At 36.1% G+C, this 24,377-nt stretch overlaps 1 pseudogene; it reads right to left on the bottom strand.

Moving 5' to 3' along the window:
- Positions 1-12,063: 12,063 nt before the first annotated feature.
- On the bottom strand, positions 12,064-13,864 carry LOC105729127 (melanoma inhibitory activity protein 2-like; annotated as a pseudogene).
- Positions 13,865-24,377: the final 10,513 nt, after the last annotated feature.

The following is a 24,377-nucleotide window of genomic DNA, read 5'->3' as shown; positions in this document are numbered from 1 at the left end:
TTATATTAATACATTTCTATAGTCCTCTATACATTTTTAAATATTATTGAGCTTTGCGTGAATTCTCTCAGCAATTCACTTTTTTATAGAATGGGAGTTAGAGACTCTATTTTAAATTTTTTCCTTTGGATAACCAATTGTCCTAATAAATTTATTGAAGAGTACATTCTTTTTACAACAATCAATGGTGCTGCCTCTGACATAATTCAAGTTGTTATAAATGTTCAGTTTTGGTCCTGAATTCTCATTTGTGTTCTATTGATCTCATTATTCATCACTGCACTGATTTCACACTGCTTTAGAAATTGTCATCTAGCTTCTTTTTGAGGAGTTTAAAATGATCATATTTATTTCCCCTTTAATAATTCATTTATCAAATAATAAGAACCTGCTATATGCCTGGAAATATTCTTGGTACTAGAGAGAATTAATAATAACTAAGGCAAATTGTCTTTATGAAGCTTACATTTTGTGGAATTATCAGATGATTAACAAACACATGCATAATGCAATGTTAGTGATTGGTAATATATAGAAATACAAACTGAATGAGAAGACAACAATGGGCTATATTAAGTAAAGTCAACAACGAAAGGACTCTCTTTAGAGGGAATATTTGACTTGAAAACAGTGAAAGGAAGAAATAAACTATGTAATTATCTTTAGTAAGACTATTTGGGGCAAAAGGAAACAAGTGCAAAGGCCCTGAGATAAAAATGCATGTCTTTGAGAAGCAGAAGAAAGGATGGTTTCACTAGAATGGAATAAACAAGGAGGGAAGGGAGAAAATGAGGCCAGGAAATGTTATATCTAGGGCTTTGAAGGTTATAGTTGGAATTTTGGATTACCTTAAGTGTCTTAGGAAGACTTCTAAGTAAGAATCTGATAGAATCATTTATACATGTCAGTAACATTGCTTAGGATGCTGCATGAACTGTTATTAGGAAGGCAAATATAAAAGCAGATTTGGAAGCAATTTAAATGATCTGAGCAAAGATGATTTGGCTTAAATTGGGATGGTAGCAACGGAAGTGGAGGTAAATGATTTCATTTACTATATATAGTTGGTCCTCTGTGCCTGCTGTTTCTGCAACTGTGGATTCAACCACAAATAGAAAATGTTAAAATATGTGTGTGTGTATAAAATATAACAATAAAAATAATACTAAATTTAACAAGTAATATAGTACAACAAAAAATTTACATTTTATTAGGTATTATAAGTAACCTAGAGACTGTTTAAATTATATAGAAGGATCTGCTGTAGGTTACATGCAAATATTATGCCACTTTATATGAGACACTTGAGCATCTGCAGATTTTTTGATATGGAATGGTTCTGGAACCAATTCCTTGCAGATACTGAGGGACAACTGTATTCAAATGAAATATATATGGCATCTGATAAATTGTGAAATATGTAAAATATAACTGAAAAACAGTTGTTAGCATTTCCTGTGCAATGGTGAGGTTCATTTGTGACCTAATAAAGACTGGAAAAGAAATACATTTGGAGAGAGAAGAAATAAAAAAAAATAAGTTTTTGGTTTTGGAATGGATAGGTTTGCCAAGTGTACTAGAAATTCAGGTGGATACATTGAGTAAGCAGTTGAATATACGAGTTGAAGATCAGAAGAGAAGCTGAAGCCAGTGGGTATAAATTGGATATGACCACCTAGCTTTGAGGAGTTTAAAGCGCAGAAGAAAAATGCACTGGAGTCTTAAAGAATTCCAATGTTTAAGGGTAGGAAGATGACACATATCTATCAAAGGAGGCTGTGGGAGTCAATAAAGTCAAAGGAGGGCCAAACCAAGTCCAGAAATTGATTCACACTACTCAAAGAAATCAGAAATGACACAAACAAATGGAATAACATTTCATGCTCATGGGTAGGAAGAATCAATATTGTTAAAATGGCCATACTGCCTGAAGCAATTTATAGATTCAATGCTATGCCTATTAAACTACCATTGACATTCTTCATAAAACTAGAAAAAAAATATTTTAAAATTCATACAGAATCAAAAAAGAGTCCAAATAGCCAAGGCAATTCTAAGCAAAAATAACAAAGCTGAAGGCATCGTGCTACCCCAATTCAAACTCTACTACTGGGCTACAGTAACCTAAATAACATGGTACTAATACAAAAACAGACACATAGACCAGTGTAGCAGAATACAGAACCCAGAAATAAGTTCCCACATCTACAGTTATCTGATCTCTGACAAACCTGACAAAAAAACAAGCAATGGGGAAAGGATTCCCTATTTAACAAATAGTGCTGGGATAATTGGCTGGCCATATGCAGAAGGTTAAAACTGGTCCCCTTCTTTACACCATATACAAAAATTAACTCAACATGGATTAAAGACTTAAATGTAAAGCCTAAAATTATAAAAAACCCTGGAAGACAATATAGGCATTACCATTCAGAACATAGGCACAAGCAAAGATTTCATGACAAAGATGTCAAAAGCACTTGCAACAAAAGCAAAATTGGCAAATAGTATCTAATTAAACTAAAGATTTTCTGCACAGCTAAAGAAACTATCAATAGAGGAGACAGACAACCTACAGAATGGAGAGACATTTTGTAAAGTATGCATCTGACAAAGGTCTAAAATCCCGCATCTATAAGGAACTTAAACACATTTGCAAGAAAAAAATTAAACAACCCCATAAAACAGTGGTCAAAGGACATGAAAAGACACTTTTCAAAAGAATACATGCATGTAGCCAACAATCATATGAAAAAAAGTTCATCACTGATCATTAGAGAAATGCAAATCAAAACCATAATAAGATACCATCTCACACCAGTGAGAATGGCCATTATTAGAAAGCCAAAAGAAAAAAAACAGGTGCTTGTGAGGTTGTGGAAAAAATATGAACGCTTATACACCATTGGTGGGAATGTAAATTAGTTCAACTGTGTGTGAGACAGTGTGGTGATTCCTCAAAGACCTAAAGACAGAAATACTATTTGACCTGGCAATCCCATTACTGGGTATATACCCAAAAGAAAATAAGTCATTCTGTTATAAAGACAAAGGTACATGTTATCCTCATTCCAACACTATTTATAATAGCAAAGACATGGAATCAACCTAAACGCCCATCGGTGATAGACTGGATAAAGAAAATGTAGTACATACACATTGTGGAATACTATGCACCCATAAAAAGAATGAGATCATGTCCTTTGCAGGGACATGGATGGAGCTGAAGTACATTGTCCTTATCAAACTAATACAGGAACAGAAAACCAAATACCATATGTTTTCACTTATAAGTAGGAGCTAAATTATGAGAACACATGAACACATAGAGAGGAACAACACACAATGGAACATACTGGAGGATGGAGTCTGGGAGGAGGGAAAGGATCAGGAGAGATAACTAACGGGTAATCTTAATACCTGGGTGATGAAATGATCTTTATATAACAAAACCCCATGACACAAATATGCCTATATAACAAACCTGCACATGTACCATTGAACATAAAAGTTAATAATAAATTGATTTACGGAGGAGGCAGTAAATACACCATGTCAGAAACACTTTTAAATTTTGCCATGAATACCTTAGATGAAGATAAAATTTACTATCATTGAGAGCAGAAATGAGTGGCATCAAGTTAAGACAGAAATATATCAAGCAGGAAATCTACTGGGTATTTTTAAAGAAAGTATTCATTTAGAAGACTCCCTGAAATACATAGCATTCCAACCTTGAGAACTGGAATATCAGCCAGATCTATAATTTTTGGTGTAAGTTAATAATATAAGGTCTGTGTTTTAACAGACAAGAATAATTAATCTTTTTATGTTAAAAGAAACAATTCTTGCATAGAAGATGCTAAAGATTATAAACTATTTAAACACTATCTCTATTGTCCTATAAAGTTCACACTCCTTAGTTTTTTGTTGTTGTTGTTGTTGTTTTCTTAATATATACATTTTTTAAAATTGTGTTTTAGGTTCTGCGGTACATGTGAAGAACATGCAGGATTGTTGCATTGGTACATACATGGCAATGTGGTTTGCTGCCTTCATCACCATCACCTATATCTGGCATTTCTCCCCATGTTATCCCTCCCCAACTCCCCATCCCTCACTGTCCCTCCCCTAGTTCCCCCCTACAGACCCCAGTGTGTGATGCTCCCTTCCCTGTGTCCATGTGTTATCATTGTTCAACACCCGCCTATGAGTGAGAACATGTGGTGTTTGATTTTCTGTTCTTGTGTCAGTTTGCTGAGAATTGTGGTTTCCAGGTTTATCCATGTCCCTACAAAAGACACAAACGCATTGTTTATTATGGCTGCATAGTATTCCTCAGTGTATATGTGCTACATTTTCACTGTCCACTTTATCATTGATGGGCATTTGGGTTGGTTCCAAGTCTTTGCTATTGTAAACTGTGCTGCAATCAACATTCGTGTGCATTATGTCCTTAGTAGAACAATTTATAATCCTTTGGATATACACCCAGTAATGGGATTGCTGGGTCAAATGGAATTTCTATTTCTAGGTCCTTGAGGAATCGCCACACTGTCTTCCACAATGGTTGAACTAATTTACACTCCCATCAACAGTGTAAAAGTGTTCCTATTTCTCCACATCCTCTCCAGTATCTGTTGTCTCCAGATTTTTTAATGATCACCATTCTAACTGGCATGAGATGGTATCTCAATGTAGTTTTGATTTGCATTTCTCTAATGACCAGTGATGATGAACATTTTTTCGTAAGTTTGTTGGCCTCATATATGTCTTATTTTGTAAAGTGTCTGTTCACATCCTTTGCCCACTTTTGAATGGGCTTGTTTGTTTTTTTCTTGTAAATCTGTTTTAGTTCTTTGTAGATTCTGGATATTAGCCCTTGGTCAGATGGGTAGATTGCAAAAATTTTTTCCCATTGTGTTGGTTGCCAGTTCACTCTAATGATTGCTTCTTTGGCTGTGCAGAAGCTGTGGAGTTTAATTAGATCCCATTTGTCTATTTTGGCTTTTGTTATCAATGCTTTTCGTGTTTTAGTCATGAAGTCCTTGCCTATGCCTATGTCCTGAATGGTTTTGCCTAGGTTTTTTTCTAGGGTTTTTATGGTGTTAGGTCTTATGTTTAAATCTTTAATCCATCTGGTGTTAACTTTAGTGTAAGTTGTCAGGAAGCGATCCAGTTTCTACTTTCTGCACATGGCTAGCCAGTTTACCCAACACTATTTTTTAAACAGGGAATCCTTTCCCCATTGCTTGTTTTTGTGAGGTTTGTCAAAGATCAGATGGAGGCCTCTGTTCTGTTCCATTGGTCTATATCTCTGTTTTGGTACCAGTACCATGCTGTTTTGATTACTGTAGCCTTGTAGTATAGTTTGAAGTCAGGTAGCGTGATGCCTCCAGCTTTGTTCATTTGCTTAGAATTGACTTGGCTATGCAGGCTCTCTTTTGGTTCCATATGAAGTTTAAGGTGGTTTTTTTCCAGTTCTGTGAAAGTCATTGGTAGCTTGATGGGGAATAGCGTTGAATCTATAAATTACTTTGGGTAGTATGGCCATTTTCACGATAATGATTCTTCCTTAGTTTTTTAGCCAAGATGATCTGGTTCCTTTCAACTTCTACAGTCTCATTTAAATTTTCTTTTTCCTTGACATCTTCTATTCCACATCCAAGTCACAGTGATTTTAAAAAATTAATTGTAATTCCATCAAAACAGTATGTGTTCTATTTTCTTTTGTACATACCTCCCTTTCTGAAATTATCTCATAATTTTGCTTTGATAATTTAACAATTCCCCCAAAATGTACATGACATGACATAATGTAAATCCTGTTTACATGTCAACTACTCAGTTATGTTTCTCCTTACTTCTAATATCTTTTAGTATAATTTTATTACTTCTTTTTCTATATAATTTCTGTGCTCTTAGAGAAGTAAAATTCATAAAGTCCCCTAGGCAATAGGTGGCAAAGTTAGGAGGTCTGTCTGGATTCAAATTTCACGCTCTTTCCATGACAGGATGTGATTTAATCCACTCAATTAGTATCCATTCCCTACTTCACAAACTCTTCATGTTGTGCTCTGATGTTGCTTCTAGACCAACAGAAGTCATTTTATTCATAAATAAAAATAACAGCTATTCTACCCCTGCCTTCTTTAATGAGGATGAACTGCTACAAGTGTGAACTTTCTGAAGGCCTAGATAAGGTCAAGTCCTTGTCACATAAAAAAGAAAAATATTAGGAAATAAATTACAATTTAGAGCTGGTTCTTGAATAATGTCATTTTATCAATGTGGTTTGGTTACAACCGTGATGAGAAAACATATTGATTCTCAGCCAGGGCCACAGTCTGTGTGGAAGATCCACGTTTTCCCCACGTCTGCTGAGGTTATCTTCAAGCATTCTGGTTTCCTCCCACATCCCAGAGCTGTGCATGTTAGGCTGATTGGTGTGTCTACACTGTCCTAGTATGAATGAGTGTGGATGTGCATGAGTGCCATGCCGAGAATCGCATGCAGTCCAGCATGTTTTCCCACCCTGATCCCTGAGCTGCTGAGATAGGCCTCAGCCACCCACAACCCTCAACTGGCATAATTGAGTAACTTTATTTCAATTGCTAATATAATTAATATTAAAAATGTTCTGCATCTTTATTTTTGTGATCAGAAGTATGCTGCAGGAAATTAATTTTTTTTTTTTTTGAAACGAGATCTTACTCTGTCACCTGGGCTTAAGTGCAGTGGCTTGATCTGGGATCACTGTAGCCTCAAACGCCTGGACTCAAGAAATCCACCCACCTAGGCTTCCCAATGTGCTGGGATTAGAGGTGTAAGCCACTGCTCCTGGTCAAAAATAAAATATTGCTTATATCAATTAGCCTATGGTAAAATTGGTTTCATTATAGGTAACTTTTACTTAAAGTCACTTTTTCCAAGAACGTTTCAACAATGTTAACTAAGGAGTTACCATATTAGGTAAGGTCTTCCTAGAAAGCACAATAACTGTTTATCTTTGAGAAGTTGCATACACTTTAAAGAAATTAACTTTCATATGAAGAAAATAAAAGAAATATTTAATTAAATAAACTAGCTTATTCCACACTACAAAAACAGGGGTCAGCAAATACGCCCATAAATGATTTCGGGAAATTTGATAAAAATGAAAACAATATAGAAGACATGATATAAATAAATGATACCAAACCTAATCTCATTAGCGAAGGTTTGTCATATAGAGCTCTAACTTATTAGGTTGGTGTCACTGAAAGTAATGACAAAAACCGCAATTACATTTACACCAACCTAATATTACAGACAACAGTATCAATTTTAGGAAACCATCAGTTTCAGAGATCTTATTCTGCAGGAATGTTATAGACTTGATGAATCCTCACAACTCTTACCTTTCACACCTTTGATGACGTAATTTTCAATTTAATTTATAAGTATTTATTTTTATCAATATTTTTATTTTTATTCAGATATTAATAGTGTAGTCTTTTTACTATTCCATTTTTAATATAGTTTTTAAAAGCACAGTTATCTTGGCAGGTTGTTAATAGTTGTCTACAGTGAGTAACCACTTTAATTTGAATCACTAGTAAAGAAAGTTGCATTAGTAGCATTCAACTAACAGATTATGCTCTTAGTTTGTGATTTATATTTGGTGTCCTGATTCAAGGGCTAATGAAAAGGTAATGTTGACATCTTCTATTCCGCATCTAAGTCACAGTGATTTAAAAAAAATCACTGTGATTTGTGATGATCACTGCTCATTTATTCAAATAACTGTGTACATTGCTGATATCTGTTTCTTTTAATTTTATGAAGCCATTAATAAATAAGGAACAAAGATGCCAATTGTTTAGTATGACACATTTACTGTCAGGAAATGCATACTGAATTTGAGGTACATGAATGGGGATTTTTCTTAATCTTTCATTCATAAAATCTGAAGGAGTCATTTTTGTTAAAAGAATAAGCCTGTAATCTACATGTATATATAAAATGTGATTGATGATAGTTGTAGCCAATGGATCTTAAGGATGACCATAGCAGCAAACTGGATAAAGAGGCAAGATCCATCAGTGTGCTGTATACAGGAGACCCATCTCATGTGCAAAGACAACACAGGCTCAAAATAAAGGGATGGAGGAATATTTACCAAGCAAATGGAAAGCTAAAAAGAGCAGGGTTTGCAATCATAGTCTCTGATAAAACAAACTTTAAACAAACAAAGATCAAAAACCACAAAGCAGGACATTACATAATGGTAAAGAGATCAATGCAACAAGAAGAGCTAACTATTATAAATATATATGCAGCCAATACAGAATGACTCAGATACATATGGATTCATAAAATAAGTTATTGGAGACCTACAAGGAGACTTAGACACCCACACAATAATAGTGGGAGACTTTAATACCCCACTGTCAATATTAGACAGATCAACAAGTCAGAAGATTAACAAGGATATTCAGGACTTGAACTGAGCTCTGGACCAAGTAGACCTAATAGACATCTACAACACCCTTGACCCTAAATCAACAAGGTATACATTCTTCTCAGCACTACATAGCACTTATTCTAAAATTGGCCATATAATTAGAAGTAAAACACTCCTCAGCAAATGCAAAAGAACTGAAATAATAACAGTCTGTCAGACCACAGTGCAATCAAATTAGAACTCAAGATTAAGAAACTCACTTAAAACCTCACAACTACATGGAAATTGAACAGCTTTTGAACAAACACTGGGTAAATAATGAAATTAAGGCAGAAATAAAGATCATTGCAATCAATGCGAACAAAGAGACATGTACCAGAATCTCTGGGACACAATTAGGCAGTGTTAAGAGGGAAATTTATAGCATTAAATGCTGGAAAGATCTGAAATCAACACCCTAACATCACAACTAAAAGAACTAGAGAAGCAAGAGCAAAAAAATACAAAAGCTAACAGAAGATAAGAAATAAATATGATCGGATCAGAACTCAAGGAGATAGAGACATAAAAAAAAATTCAAAAAAATCAGCGAATCCAAGAGCTGGTTTTTTGAAAAGATTAACAAAATAGACCACTAACTATACTAATATATAATGTACATATATATATAATATACATATTATATATACATATTATATATACATCTATAATAATATATACATAATATATGTATATATTTTGTATATATGTATATACATCCCATCATGTATGATATATATACATATAGTATATATATTATGTATATATACTATAAAACATACATATATAATATATACATATATACATATATATCTAATAAAAATAATACTAAAATCATTATAAATTATTGCTAAATTAGATATAAATCTGATGAACATCCTACAGGGTGATAAACCATAACTTTTGGTGCTATCTTCTTTACAGAGCAGAAATCATTTTTGTCTGTGCAGGACAGAAATTATATCTCTGTTGGACAAAAATATTAACATTTTACCAATTTTCTATAAGCTAACATCTGAATTTACAGTTGTAAAATGTGCAAATCCATAACAACAAGTCAAGATTCTATTCACCTTAGAGGGGCTAGTTAGGCAATGCCTTACATGAAAACAAATTATGCAATCATATTTTGCCTTCCAAGTTTTGGGAAACCTTTTTCTGACCAAAGATCATCCCAATTTACAGTCCTCACTGGTCATATGTGAAAGTGTCTTTTTGCCCCCTCATGATTACTATTACCTCTTTTAAAAATGTTTGCCAATTTCATAGATAAAAACGAAATCTCATAATTTGTAGTATTAATGTTACTGAAAAATTATCTCATAGTCTTATTGAATATTTATTGCTCTTCTTTTTAAAAAAATCTATTAATATCATTTGCTCATTGTTCTAATGGTGTATTTGTATTAGTCTTTTCCTTCTTGATTCATGTTTTTTGATATATTCCTACCAAGTTTTACCTTAAATTACACTTTAATTTATATTTTCTTCTATTTTTATTTCCTTGGCATTTTTATCTTTTCATTTATTTTTTCTTCTTTCATCTCATTTTTTAAAATGAATTTTTAGAGCAGTTTGAGGTTTGCAGAAAAATTAGAAAGTATAGAATTCCCATATACCCTTTTCCTGCCCCACCCACAGACACAGTTTCCCCTATTATTAACATCTTGCATTAGTGTGGCATATCTGTTACAATTGATGTGCCAATACTGATACATTATTATCAACTAAACTCACATTAGGGTTCACATTACATATGCAATGAGTATTTCTTTTAATATAGAAATACTAGCTGATTTTATTATTATCAATTCCAAACAAGTCTTTAAATCAACTAAAATGTATTTAATTCAGCATAAAGTTACTTTCACATTTGTCTATAACCACAGTAAATACAGTTCTTGGCATAAAGACACAGACTTTAGAATTCAAAGCCTCCCAACCTGCAAGATTACATGTATAAAACTCCCACTATTTTTTATATAATAGTGGATTAATCAAATTAAAATAATTATACTATCTAGAATAAAATAAAATGGAAATAATTTACTCATAAGATTCATATTTAAATCATCTTTATTTACAAAATACTATCCTGGAATTATAATTCCATTAAGCTTCAATTTTAGCAAAAATATAAGTAAAGTAAATATAAGTAACAATTATACAGTAACAGCAGTTACTTTAAATTGAAAATGAGATCAGTGAAAATTATTTTTGAAGAGAGCAAAAAATATTGTGAGGTTCCTTGCTGTGGTTCCGGATGTTCAGTAATAGGCTCATTTGAAGGTGGAATCAACCCTGAAGGATATTTACCTATTCTTTTATTTGAAAATTGACAACAGAATACAGATGATTAAAGAAAATATTATTATTGTTATTATCATTTTCTGAGATGGAGTCTCTCCGTCACCCAGGCTGTAGTAGTGCAGTGGCACGATCTCAGCTCATGGCATCCTCCACTGCCCGGGTTCAAGAGATTCCCCTGCCTCAGCCTCCTGAGTAGCTGGGACTACAGGTGTGCACCACCACACCTGGCTAATTTTTTGTATTTTTTAGTAAAGATGGGTTTTCACCATGTTGGCCAGGATGGTCTCGATCTCCTGACCTCATGATCCACCCACCTCAGCCTCCGAAACTGCTGGGATTACATGTGTGAGCCACTGTCCCCAGCCAATATCATTAATTTTTAATGTAACTTTTGTCCTATCTTAACACTTCTTTTAAAAAAGAGGAATTACTTCAAAATATATTAAACAATGTAAAAATATTTTTTCTTTCATTATCAAAGTCCTTCTCAAAGAACATTTTCATGTAATATAATTTTCACCAAATGTAAAATTGACATCAGTGATTCCCAATTCTGATTTGATATTATACTAAAACATATCCAATTATATCAAAGACTACCTTAAAATTCCCCCAAACAAAATTCATTTTAATTCACTTTAAACTTTAAAAAGAGAGGAGAAACAAGGGAAGGAATAATAGATGAGACATTCATAGGCAAAGCCTAGTATTTGGTAACCACATATTTATTCTGCAGAATGCTATAGTTCAAAACGGTAAAGTATGAATGTAAAAATAATATATTGTTCCTTTTTCTTATGTGAAGCTTTAAAAGAATGCAATAAATCCAACAATTAGGTTAAACATAATAAATATATTTCAAGCTTTAAATAAGTAGGACTACATCAGAACTATTTATGAAAAAGAGTTTAAAAAATATCTGAGCCAGTAATGTTAAGGCTAGAATATAAATTTTAATTGTTTTAACTAACTGCCAGAATAACAAGTTGCTACCAAATAAGATACAGATAATTTTAGTTTTGTAATTCCTGCAAAAACTCAATTATTTTTGACTACCAAAATACAGAAATAATTCTATATTATTAAGATGAATCAATTTGAAACCTCATTACATTCCACTTATGGCTGGCTGCCTTCCCAATTGGGAAAGTAATGGTACGCTCACAGAATGCTAGAAAATTTTTTCCTCCACTGTTTTACTATATGAATGGATAGTAAAATTAATAACTCTGATCAATGAAACACATATTGAGCTTTAAAAACAAATTTTAAAAAACAAGCATACTTGTAAATGGAACATGTGGTGGACCTGGGAAATCCCTTGGTGGAAAATAATCTCTAGAAGCTCCCTTTTTCCACAGAGGTGACAGGGGCCCAGTGTCAGAAGGACCCCTGTGAGAATCAGTTAATGTATCAGAGGTTGATTCTCCTCTTTCACTGGTAATCTGATGGTTCAGAAGATTGCCTGGGCCTCTTGAGCCTTCTCCTTCTCTCCTTGGAAGCAAAGGTGAGAATCTGGGTGCACCCTCCAATGAAGCTAGAGGAGACAGAAAAGCTCTCATTTCAGATGAAGGCCGACCCAATGGTGAAGGACCATATGGGGAAGGCTCTCTGCCAAATGGTACATTTGGAACATCCAGTACATACAGATCTTTTCCTAAAAGTTCAAATTTAAACTCTATTTCAGTTAATTTTTGTCTGTTATGAGCATTTTCTTTCCTTAAATCATTGAGATTTCATTCAGCAGTTCCAGGTGCAAACCAATTATCATGCGCTTTTTTCTCAAAGGAAATAGTGCGCCCTTGATCATAATGTATCGTTCTCTCCAATTCTTCTTCAACATCTTTGGCTCGCTTTCTATAGGTCTCCAGCTTTGCAGTGGCATGGCTGATCCTTTTGTCTACTTTAGAAAGTTTCTCTTCTTTCTCTAACTGGTAATTTTCCTCTGTTGTTAATTTCCTGTAGAGTTTCATTTCATTTTCTTGATATAATTCAGTCATTACTTTAAGTTTCTGTTGAAGTTTCTGATTCTCACTTTCAAAATGTGTTTTCTGACTGCAAAGATGCTTGTTTCCATTCTCAAAAGTTTTAATATGCTCTGGAAGCTCTTCCTTTGTTTTATCAACTTCAGATAAATGAATATAAATTTGGGTTATTTCTCCTTCTAAGCTTTTGAAGGAAGCATTGAACTTAGCAGCATGAATCAGTTTCTTCAAAGCTTCATTTGGAGGATGATCTAATTACACATCATTTTCTGGTTCACTGTTTGTTTCTGAATCCAAGTTATCTTCATCCATTCTGTTTTCTCCAAGCATAGCCGCCCAATCTTTCATCTTCAGCAAGTGTTCAGTCAGAGTCTTGAAGTGATTGTCTTTAGCACTGAGAACTTGTTCTGCATGTACTTTGGAGTCTTCCAATGTTATATTCTGTTATTTAAGTTCACTCATTTGTTCTTTCCGTACTTCAGCTTCTTGCAAAAGCTGTTTCAGTCTTTCCTGAAGTTGAGAATTTTCCTCCAAAGCATCTTTTACTGCTATCTTCAGTGGTTCTTCATTCATTGGAAATAAAGTCTTGAAGGTCATTTTGGCTTCAGCTATTTGTGATTTGAGGGATTTTGACTCATCTTGTAGAGACTGTATCCTTTTTGAAATATCTGCCATCAGTTCATTTTGTTCAGACTGTTTCAATTTCTCTTCTTTTAACTCTCTTACTAGACATAGTATTTCTTCCTCAAGTTCCACATGGAACCTGTTCAGCTTTTCACAGGTTACCTCCAAGCTTTGTGCTTCTGTTGTCTCCTTCTCAAAGTTGGCATCCTTTAAAGATGACTCTACTTCATGGCCTTCACACTCTTTTTGAATAAGGCCAAATTTTTCAAGTAGTTTACATTTTTCTTCAGTTAGTCTAGAAAGCATTTTAGCAAGCTTTTTCTCTCTTCCCACATAAATCCAACTTCTAACCGATCTAAAATCTCTTCACACAAAAAAGGAGAATAGCAAAAAATCCAAAAATAACTGCCCATATCACCCATTCCCAGGGAAAACCATAAGAATTAGAATCTGCTCTCATAGTTTGATGCAGTATTGCCTCAATGCTGCGTAGCACCTCCAGAACCAGTCTCAAATATGGCTAAGGGGTAGCCTGGGTGTCCTACACAGTGTCAAGGCTGCTCTGGCGGTTGCTGCAGTAACACTGGCCTGCTGGGATCACAACAAAGGGCAGAGAACAAGCAGCCTTCTGTCTGGAACCTGAATCCACAGGGGGCAACCAGAGTGGACCACTGCAGAGCAAGCTGCAGGGGGAGCTGGGAAACACTGGGGAGCTGGAAGACATGGGGTGGGGGTGGTGCTGGGGGATGCAGGCACCCACAGGCCTCACAGGACCATGCTGCCTTTGTCTTTTTTCTTTTTACTTTATTTTTAGAGATGGCTTGTCATGTTGTCCAGGTTGGTCTTGAACTTCTAGCCTCCAGTGATCCTCCCGCCTTCCTCAACTAATCTTGGCATTTCAAATTCCACACTTTCCCCCTAACTATAATTTCACAATTTCAAAATCTTATTCATCCTTCTCTGACTAAGCCTTTGTTAATACCATAACTGAAACGGCTCTTCCACCTATAATTATCCTTACTACTTGTATAATACTGAATTACACAGTCTCACACATAAATTATGCAAAACATAATTTTGCGGGCATGTTTCTCATCTGAATTATATATATTTTTGAGCTAAGACCTGTCTTAATCATCTTTGTATGTCCACATAGGTAGAATGCAAGTAACAAGACACAACACTTAAGATACTTATGGGAGAGAGATCCAAGATGGCTGATCACTAGCAGCTCGGGCTCGTAGTTCCCAGTGAAAGTGCAGAGAACGAGAGGATACCACACTTTCAGATGAATATTTGTGGCTCACGGACCAGGAGATTCCCAGCAGAGGAGCCCCACGTGTCACCAGGGCGACTTTTGTGGCCAGCGCGGCGGTTTTGCTGGTGCCTTAGCGTGCCAGTTTTTGGTGCAGAGTCCGGAGACTCCCGGGCAGAAAAGCACCATCAATCTTAACACCGCTATTTTGGCCGGCACAGTGGATTTCTCAGATGTCGGCGCTGGGAATCAACAAGTTGGACGTCTGCTCAGAGACCTAGTTAGAAAGTCGGTAATTACAAAGACAACAGACAGATAAATATATAATGAAGGGAAGAAATCAGCGTAAAAAGGCAGAGAATACTCAAAATCAGAATGCCTCTCCCTCTACAGGGGATCGCAATTCCTCATCAGTAACGGAACAAGGCTTAATAGATTACGAGTGTGTTCCAATAACAGAAGCAGGTTTCAAAAGGTGGGTGATAAGAAACTTCTGTGAATTAAAAGAACTTGTTCTAACCCAATGCAAAGAAACTAAGAACCTTGAAAAAAGGTTTGACGAAATGTTAACGAGAATGGACAAGATAGAGAGGAATATAAGTGAATTGATGGAGCTGAAAAACACAACACGAGAACTTCACGAAGCATGCGCAAGTTTAAACAGTCGAATTGATCAAGTAGAAGAAAGGACATCAGAAGTCGAGAACCAGCTCTGTGAAATGAAACGAGAAGATAAGATTGGAGAAAAAAGGATGAAAAGGAATGAGCAAAGTCTCCAGGAAATATGGGACTACGTGAAAAGACCTAATTTACGTTTGATAGGTGTACCTGAATGTGATGAAGAGAATGAATCCAAGTTGGAAAATACTCTTCAGGATATCATTCAGGAAAATTTTCCCAACCTGGCAAGGCAGGGTAATATTCAACTCCAGGTAATACAGAGAACACCACAGAGATATTCTTCAAGAAGACCAACCCCAAGGCACATAATTGCCAGATTTATTAGGGTTGAAATGAAGGAGAAAATACTAAGGGCAGCCAGAGAGAAAGGTCAGGTCACCCATAAAGGGAAACCTATCAGACTTACAGCAGATCTCTCAGCAGAAACCCTACAAGCCAGAAAAGAGTGGGGACCAATATTTAACATCCTTAAAGAAAAGACCAATATTTAACATCCTTAAAGAAACATCCAGCCAAACTAAGCTTTATAATCGAAGGAAAAATTAAATCCTTTGCGAACAAACAAGTACTTAGAGAGTTCACCACCACCAGGCCTGCTTTACAAGAGCTTCTGAAAGAAGCACTATACATATAAAGGAACAACCAATATCAGCCTTTCCAAAAATATATCAAAAAGAAAAGAGCATTAACACAACGGAAAATTTACACTAACTAATGGGCAAAACAGCCAGCTAGCATCAAATGCCAGTATTAAAGTTATATATATTCTAATCGGATAAAAAGCCAAAACCCATTGGTATGCTGCATCCAGACCCATCTCACATGCAACGATACACAAAGACTCAAAACAAAGAGAAGAAGGAAGATTTATCAACCAATCAGAGAGTAAAAATAAACAAATAAATAAAAAGCAGGAGATGCAATTCTCGCCTCTGATAAAGTAGACTTTAAAGCAACAAAGAGCAGAAGAGGCAAAGAAGGACATTACATAATGGTAAAAGGATCAATATAACAAGAAGAGCTAACGATTTTATAGATCAACAAAACAGAAAATTAACAAGGACATCCAGGACTTGAACTCAGACCCGGAACAAATAAACTTAATAAACATTTATAGAACTCTCCACTTCAAATACATAAAACATACATTACCACCTCACACCTATTCCATAAGTGACTACATAATTGGAAGTAAATCACTCCTCAGTAATCGCATAGCATTTCATAGGTTTAAATGAAATATTGGTTGGCTGCTCGTTTGTTATTTTCTTCCCTTATTCCTTCCTGTTTACATCAAGTATAATTATTGGTATAAAAGAGGTTTTCAATACCCATTACTAATGCATTCTAGCCTGGGCAAGAAAGCAATACTCCCATTCTATCTCTTTCTCTTCCTTTTTCCTCCTAAAAAAAAAAAAAAAAAAGTCAAAACCCATCGGTACGCTGTATCCAGATCTATTTCACAAGCAACGACATACAAAGACTCAAAACAAAGGGATGGAGGAAGATTCACCAATTAAACGGAGAGCAAAAAAAAAGAAAAAAAAAACAGGAGTTGTAACTTTCGTCTCTCACAAGATAGACTTTAATAGTAACAAAGACTAAAAGAAACAAAGAAGGATATTACATAATGGTAAAAGGATCAATGCAACAACAGGAGTTAATGATTATAAATGTATATGCACCCAATACAGGAGCACCCAGATACATAAGACAGGTTCTTGATGACTTATAAAGAGACCTGGACTCCCGCACAATAACAGCGGGAGATTTTGACACCACATTGTTAATATTCGACGGATCAACAACATAGAAAATTAATAGGGACATCTATGATTTGAGCTTAGACCTGGAATAAGTAAACTTGGTGAATTTTTATAGAATTCCCCACCCCAGGTCCACGGAACGTACATTTTTCTCAGTATCACATTACACCTATTTTGAAAGTGACCACATAATTGGAAAATTGGAAGTAAATCATTCTTCAGCATTTGCATAGCATTTCACAGACTTAAATGAAATATTGGTTGGCTGTTTGTTTGTTATTTTCTTCCCTTATTCCTTCCTGTCTCCGTCGTTAATCACAATTATCGGCATAAAAGAGGTTTTTAATACCTATTTTTAGATTGCATTCCAGCCCGGGCAATAGAGCAAGAATCCTGTTCTCTCTCCCTCTTTTTCTTTCTCTTTCTTTCTTTCTCTCATAAAAAAAAAAAAAAGATACTTATGGGTTTTTTTCTTAGAAAAATGTCTCAAGTCATAGATACTTATGTTTTTTAATAAACTTTGAGATTTTCTTTTAAAAAGCCTTTAGACGATTTAAAAAAAGGGGGCCCATAACTGCTTATCTGATTCCTCATTTTAGGACTTCAATAAATTGTATGAGAACCTAATAAGACCTTCAGGCCCATATTTGCTGTCAGTAGCTAAGGATAGGATCATATACTAAGTAGAAGGCTACAACTGGAAAAAGTCTGGCAGTCAGGATATGACTTATTCTACACTTGCCACTAAGTAGCTGATTTAACACTTACACGCATCATTTAATTTTTTTAATTTTTTTTTTTTTGATACAGTGCCTTACTCTGTTGTCTAAGCTGAAATGCAGTGGCACAATCCAGGCTCACTTCAACCTCCACCTTTGGGATTCAAGCAATTCTCCTCTCTCAGCCTCCCAAGTATCTGGGATTGCAGGCATCCACCACCACACCAGGCTAATTTTTACATTTTTAGTGGAGATGCGGTTTCACCATGTTGGCTGGGCTGGTCTTGAACTCCTGACCTCTCGTAATCTGCCGCCTCAGTCTCCCAAAGTGCTAGGATTAGAGTCATAAGGCACTGCTCCCAGCCCATATCATTTAACGTCTAAAGGCTATAGCTACTTCATCTAGAAAATGAGTTTAGATTAAATGACTTCCATATCTACCTCAGTTCTAAAAACAGAAACAAAACATTATTTTATGGCCTCTGATATCAAAAGACTTTTTTAGAGTCACGTTAGGAAAGAGTAGTAAAAGCAACATTAATCAAGCTTCAGCTCTAATTCCTAACAAGGGCTCTGCTGCCAATCAGGTTAGAATCACAAGACAAGTTAGGATACGATTAAGATCTCTAACAAAGTAGCCCAACAAACCAAATACTTCAACTAACTCAAGTCATTAGTGTGCTATTTTAGAATACAAGGATAAATCACAAGAAATATTAAGTCCCAGAAAACATACTCCATGGTAGGGGTCTGCACCTGTAGCCCATCACCCACCTATTTGTATTAATAAAGTTTGATTGAGCACAGCCATGCCCATGTGTTTACTTGTTGTCTATGGATGCTCCTGCATTACAAGAGTGGGGCTGAGTAGCTGTGACAGAAAACATGGCCCTGCAGAGCCCAAATAATCAACTTTTGGCTCTTTGTAGAAAGTTTGCCAACTCCTGTCATAGGGAACTATAAAAAATGCAATTGGGAATGGTTTTAAAAAGTTTTGGCTAATGTTCACAAAAGAATGTCCCAGAAACTATTAAATACTATATGTGTCAAAAGCATCAGGCTGGGAGTGGTGGCTCATGCCTGTCATCCAACACTCTGGGAGCCAGTGCAGGAGGATCACTTAAGCCCGGCAGTTTGAGACCAGCCTGGGAAACAGGCTGAGACCTCATCTCTGAAAAAAATAAAAATAAAAATAATTAGCCAGGTGTGGTGGTTCACACCTGTAGCCCCAGCTAACTCTCAAGGCTGAGGAGGAAGGCTTGCTTGAACCCAGGAGGTTGAGGTTTCAGTAAACCATGATCATGCCACTGCACTCCAGCCTGGGTGACAGACTGAGAGGCTGTCTCAAAAATAAAAAATATTTAAAAAGCATCAGATAGGCTTGCTCTGCAAAGATCTTAGATTTTCGTAGTCAGAAATACATAGAATTGTTTGAAAACCCCCAATGTTAGCTGAAAATGGAATTTGAGGCTACAAAGATGACAAAAGATCACAATATAAACTGTGTGGTGTACAGTATAGAACACAGTCTTAGTTTCCCATAATTTAGTTTCCCAAAGAAAGAAAAGATAGGAGAGGAATGCACTGTCACAAACTGGTGAATGGTGACACCCAATGATGACTATAACATTCTCAAATGAGAGAAACTAAAATTAAGAAGAAGAAAAAACAAACTGGCCCAAAGTTTTTCCAAGATGGCCAAATAGAGGCAGCTCCAAGAATGCAGTTCCCAGCGAGAAAGATGCAGAAGTCGAGTGGTCTCCATAGTTCCAAATGAGGTGCCAGGTTCATTTTGTGGATCTGGCTGGACAGTGGTTACAAACCAAGAGGGCAAGGTGAGGCAGGGTGGGGCACTGCCACAGGTGGGAGGTATGTGCAACTGACTGGAGGATTGGGGGCTCTCCCCGCCTGGGACTTCAGTTCGGATACTGTGCTTCACCCAAGCCCTCCACAGCCCACAGAACAGGAGATCTTCGCCATGCTGAAAAGCCCCAGCTAGCCACCTGAATAGGGTTAAGCAGCAGCTCTGGCAGAGCAGGGGTTGAAGGCACAGATCTAAGTGGAAGCATTGGCTGATGTCGAGAAAGCCTGTGGGATGGAGCTACCAGTCCCCCAGAAAGAAAGAGAACTGAAAGCAGGGTATCAGGCAATATGGCTGGGAGGATCTCTCCCAGCCAAAGCCGAGCAGGCTGAAGCCCTCTCACTTGAGAATATTGCAGCCAACACATCAGTTAGAGTATAACCAGGAATGATTGAGCTTGGTGCGGGGAAGGACAGCCACCATTGCAGAGGCAGCCCGAATCTTCCTGAGTAAACAAAAGATGCAGGAAATCTAAGCAGCAGCTCCACTGAATCCGTAGCACCCCAGCAGCACCTCTGCAGGCAGACAAAGAAGGCTGCCTCCCCAAGTAGCTACCTGAAATCGAAGCTAGATAAATCCAAGAAGATGGGAAGAAACCAGCAAAAAAAAGGATAAAACCATCAAAGACCAGAATACTTCGCCCCCACCAGGGAACACAACTCCTCACCAGCAAGGGAACAAAACAGGATGGAGAAGGAATTTGATGAACTGACAGAAGCAGGCTTCAGTAAGTGGGTAATAACAAACTTCTCTGAGCTAAAGGAACATGTTCTAACCCAAGGCAAAGAAACTAAATACCTTGAAAAAAGGTTAGATGAAATGCTAACTAGAATAACAAGCTTAGAGAAGAACAAAAAGCCCGGGATCACACAGATTTATAGTCAAATTCTACCAGAGGTACAAAAAGGAGCTGGTACCATTCCTTCTGAAACTATTCCAAACAATAGAAAAGGAGAGACTCCTCCCTAACTTCATTTATGAGGCAATCATCATCCTGATTCCAAAACCTGGCAGAGACACACAAAAAAAGAAAATTTCAGGCCCATAGCCCGGATAAACATTGATGCAAAAATCCTCAATAAAATACTAGCAAACAGAATCAAACAGCACATCAAAAAGCTTATCCACCATGATCAAGCTGGCTTCATTCCTGGGATGCAAGGCTAGTTCAACATGTGCAAATGAATAAACATAATCCATCACATAAACAGAACTAATGGCAAAAACCACACGATTATCTCAATAGATGAAGAAAAAGCCTTTGATAAAATTCAACATCCCGTCATGCTAAAAACTCCCAATAAACTAGGTATTGATGGAACACATCTCAAAATAATAAGAGCTATTTATGACAAACCCATAGTCAATATCATGCTGAATGGACAAAAGCTGGAAGCATTCCCTTTGAAAACCAGCACAAGACAAGGATGCCCTTCTCTCACCACTCCTATTTGGAATAGTATTGGAAGCGCTAGCCAGGGCAATGGGACAAGAGAAAGAAATAAAGGTATTCAAATAGGAAGAGAGGAAGTCATATTGTCTCTGTTTGCAAATGGCATGATTGTATATTTTGAAGACCCCATCCTCTCAGCCCAAAAACTTCTTATGCTGATAAGCAACTTCAGCAGTCTTAGGATACAAAATCAATGTGCAAAAATTACAAGCATTCCTATACACCAATAATAGACAAGCAGAGAGCCAAATAATAAGTGAACTCCCATTCACAGTTGCTAAAAAGAGAATAAAATACCTAGGAATACAACCTACAAGAGACATGAAGGACCTCTTCAAGGAGAACTACAAGCCACTGTTTAAGGAACTAATAAAGGAAACAAATAAAAAAATTCTACGCTCATGAATAGGAAGAATCAATATCGTGAAAGTGGCCACACTGCCCAAAGTAATTTATAAATTAAATACTATTCCCATCAAGCTACTATTGACTTTCTTCACAGAATTAGAAACAACTATTTTAATTTTCATATGGAACCAGAAAAGAGCCTCTATAGCCAAGACAAATCTAAGCAAAAAGAACAAAGATGGAGGCATCAAGCCACCTGACTTCAAACTGTACTACAAGCTTACAGTAAGCAAAACAGCATTGTACTAGTACCAAAACAGATATATAGACCAATAGAACAGAACAGAGACCTCAGAAATAACACCACACATCTACAACCATCTGATCTTCGACAAACCCGACAAAAACAAGCAATGGGGATAGGATTCCCTATTTAATAAGTGGTGCTGGGAAAACTGGCTAGCAATATGCACAAAACTGAAACAGGACCCCTTCCTTATACCTTATACAAAAATGTATGTGGGGCTTAAAACCTAGATGATGGGTTGATAGGTGCAGCAAACCACCATGGCACATGTATACCTATGCAACAAACCATATAGTCTGCATATGTATCCCAGAACTTAATTCAAGATGGATCAAAGACTTAAATGTAAAACCCCAAACAAAAAAAAAAATCATAGATGAAAACCTAAACAGTATCATTTAGGAGATAGGCATGAGCAAAGACTTCATGAGTAAAACACCAAAAGCAATTACAACAAAACCCAAAATTGGCAAACAGGATTTAATTAAACTAAAGAGCATATGCACAGCAAAACTATCAAAGTGAACACTCAACATACAGAATGAGAGAAAACTTTTGCAATCTACCCATCTGACAAAGGTCTAATATTTACGATCTGCAAGGAACTTAAACAAATTTACAAGAACAAAAAAAAACAACCCCATCAAAAAGTGGGCAAAGGATATGAACAGACAGTTCTCAAAAGAAGACATTTATGTGGCCAACAAACATGAAAAAAAGCTCATCATCACTGGTAATTAGAGAAATGGAAATCCCATCACAAAGAGATACCATCTCATGCCAGTTAGAATGGCAATCATTAAAAAGTCAGGAAACAACAGATGCTGATAAGGATGTAGAGAGAAATAGGAATGCTTTTACACTGCTGGTGAGAATGCAAATTAGTTCGGTCATTGTGGAAGACAGTGTGGTGATTCCTCAAGGATCTAGAACCAGAAATACCATTTGACCCAGCAATTCCTTTGCTGGGTATATACCCAAAGGATTATACATCACATCAACACATATGTTTACTGCAGCACTATTTACAATAGCACAGGTTTGGAATTAATCCAAATGCCCATCAATAATAGACTGGATAAGGAAAATGGGTACATATACACCATGCAATACTATGCAGCCATAAAAAAAAGAATGAATTCATGTCCTTCGCAGGGACATGGACGAAGCTGGGAGCCATAATCTTCAGAAAACTAACGCAGGAACAGAAAACAAAACACCACATATTCTCACTCATAAGCGGGAGCTGAACAATGAGAACACACGGACACAGGGAAGGGAACATCACATATTGGGGTCTGCATCAGGGGGTGGGGCACAAGGGGAGGAGAGCATTAGGACAAATACATGTGGGGCTTAAAACCTAGAAGATGGGTTGATAGGTGCAGCAAGCCACCATGGCACATGTATACCTATGTAACAAACCTGAATGTTCTGCATATGTATCCAAGAATTTAAAGTAAAATTAAAAAAATAAAGGATGACCAGTAGCAGGAGTTTAAGGGAATCTGTTAGGGCTGACATGTGCATTTATCAAACAGGTTTAAAAAAATGGCCTTGTTATCCCAGGTGCCTGTTCCCAAATTAGCAATATGCTATTTTCTGGAAATCCTTTCTAAATGTTCCTGTCGTTTTTTTTAAATTAAGGAACATGTGAAAAGTATTTTTGAAAGAATTACTTATATATCTAAGTGAACTAGGTCCAGCGTTTTGTAATATATTAGCTCTCCATTATTACTTCAGAGATTTTTTTCATATTTAGATTAAAACGCTACAATGCTATTTATAAAGTTTTATAAATATTTAAAGTTTTTAAGATTTAGTGAAAGTACTGTCCTCTATGGTATGAGAAATATGGTTTAGTAGCTACCTGCAGCTCTTCTAAGCGGGCTTCATGAAGCCAACATAAGTAAACTGGGCTTGCTATAGTACATTGTCCATTTTCAACTGGCCCTAATCAGTTGGTGCTTATCCTTAGCTTGTTCTATTCCATTACTGCCAATAATCCACATTCTGGGGAGCCAAATCTTAAACAGAGATATGCAAACCATCACATTTGACCATATGAAAAACCCAGCTGATTGCTTTCTAATGGTATACTGCTATTTAATAGACTGAACAAATATTTATTGAACATTATATCATGAGACAAATATCATATTTCAACAGGGTATCCTATAAAATTTCCATTTTTGAAAAAAATGTTTCCACCATTTTTTTCTGCTCGTAGGTAGCTTTACAATAGATATGAGACATTCCAAAAATTATGATAGGAGTAGGCAAAATGGTATTGATGTCATAATAGGAATAAGGTAGCATGAGGATGGGGAGAAAAGAAATATTTTTGTTTTGGTAACTAAAAAGGCTTAATGTTGCATTTATTTGGGTTTTAAAGGTTGGGTAGAATTTACAGATAGAATTTAAGAAGATGTATTTTATGTTAGTAACTTGTATCTTATATATGGAGGTAATAATTAGATGGTTGACTTTTGGTTCTCTCTGGAAAAATAGAAAATATGGTTTACTAGAGTTGACAAAATATTCTCATACATTTGGGAAAATCATGGAATCTAGTGCCTAAAA

Source organism: Aotus nancymaae, unplaced genomic scaffold, assembly GCF_030222135.1.
Source record: "Aotus nancymaae isolate 86718 unplaced genomic scaffold, 86718_ANA_hifiasm-v0.15.2.pri h1tg000016l, whole genome shotgun sequence".
Classification (NCBI taxonomy): Eukaryota; Metazoa; Chordata; class Mammalia; order Primates; family Aotidae; genus Aotus; species Aotus nancymaae.
The sequence above is the reverse complement of the archived record's forward strand: the minus strand, read 5'-3'. Positions and strand labels throughout refer to the sequence as shown.